The sequence below is a fragment of the Apis dorsata genome, unplaced genomic scaffold (genome assembly GCF_000469605.1).
Source record: "Apis dorsata unplaced genomic scaffold, Apis dorsata 1.3 scaffold_127, whole genome shotgun sequence".
Taxonomy (NCBI): Eukaryota; Metazoa; Arthropoda; class Insecta; order Hymenoptera; family Apidae; genus Apis; species Apis dorsata.
This window is the reverse complement of record NW_006263420.1, coordinates 784,791-786,463: the sequence shown is the minus strand read 5'-3', so window position 1 is coordinate 786,463 and position 1,673 is coordinate 784,791. Positions and strand designations below refer to the sequence as shown.

Genomic DNA, 1,673 nt, shown 5'->3' with positions numbered 1-1,673 from the left:
TATATATATATATATATACTATATCGTCAACAACTTACTCTCCTAATCTCATCCAATCCCGTATTAACGAGCTTGGAACGGATTACACGCTGTCCACGGTTATCCTTTATGAATAACATTGCAATTAATCATCGTCATGGTTAAAAAAAAAAAGAATAGAAGAAAAGAAACAATAGAAAAAAGACTGGTTAATAAATGCACGGAAGCAATTGTTATTGATATATATAATCCGAGGAGATAAATAGTCGCGTGTTATGTCTTGCAATTTTAATTTCGATATAAATTCGACAAAATTCTTCTCCGATTTTTCTTCTTCGATGACCAGAATTTGTCGAGCAGAAAATCTGTATTCCACGATACACGATAAACGTTAAAAACTCTTGCAAAAATGCTTGCTGTAAAAGCAAGCTGTCACACCCGATAAACGTGTTCCCCAACCGAAACAATCGAAACGAGCGATTCGCCTCGATTCTCCAAAACGGTTCTCTCACGCCAATAAATGTTTTTAACAGCGACGCGCGAATCAATGTTCTCCAGTGAGATTGCACTTTTTGCCAGATGAAACGGCGTTAACGCGAAACTGGCACTCGCCGCGGTCGCATTCCGGCACCCTTTCTTCGAGGAAAAGGAGCGGCTCCCCGGGAGGAAAAAAACCTCGATGTGAATCGCATTTTACACGAAACGTCGAACCACGATATTTGCAAAACCCATTTCTCCTACAACGTGTAAACCATAAAACCGATCTATTTTTCTTCGTCCTTTTTTTTTTTTTCTTTTTCTATTATATGGTTGCCAATCACGGCCACGAGAATCGTCGGAGAATCTTACCTTGGTTTATTCCTGGAGAGATTTTGCTCGGATCTTCTCTCGTTTATGTACAACGCGTCGATTTTCATGATTATTCGAAATTTAAAGAATATTGGTTCGCAAATATCCTTATCCAGTTTTTCTCGATCATTCTAAATCTAATTTAGATCATTATTATTTCAATTCTACTTTCCCAACTACATCCGCATCGAACCTTCTGCCGTCTTGTTTCAGCGTAATTACAGCTGATTTCACCGAGGCTTGAAAATATACCGATACTTTCGTAACACGGAACCATCACTCCTCCATCACTCCTCCATCGTTATTCATCATCGACATCTCGCGCGCGAGATCACGTCCGTGCGTTACCACCATCCCTTTCCTAACCTTTTTCGAAGTCGAAGTTAGTTTCATTAGGGCGAGAAAAGGCAGCGTTGCGGCAATAAAGTGTTCCAGATGCATCCTAGGCGATATCTCCGGGTTGAATGCCCAAGGATTGTAACGATAGACCACCCGCGGCCTGGCCACTTGCAGCCGTTATTCATCCAATTTTTTCGCGCGCCAAGAGGCGCAAGATTGCATCGTGGCGATGTTATCAGGTGCGAGTCGATCGTGTACCGGTGTGCACGTTTAATTTCCGGCTCCTCGATAAGCGAAACGACAAGAAATCCAGCCAGGAAAAGGACATACGCCAACGCACGCGGAAAGAGGAGGAGGAGGAGGAGAATCGATTGGTGGGATCGATCGCTTAATTCGCGAAATCAACGGGGAGAGGGAAGGCGTGGAATGGATTGGAACGGAATGGAATCGGTTGGTTGATCGGTGATTAAGAAGAGAGGGGGTGAGAGGGGAAAAAATTGTGGTAA

At 42.9% G+C, this 1,673-nt stretch overlaps 1 long non-coding RNA gene across 1 annotated transcript in view; it reads right to left on the bottom strand.

Annotated features, from left to right (window-relative positions):
* Window positions 1–1,673, bottom strand: part of LOC116185204 — a 13,385-nt gene that overhangs the window by 5,065 nt on the left and 6,647 nt on the right. The window contains exon 2 of the long non-coding RNA XR_004150001.1: window positions 1,180–1,189. This is a non-coding gene — a long non-coding RNA (uncharacterized LOC116185204). The remainder of the gene's footprint in view (window positions 1–1,179; window positions 1,190–1,673) is intronic.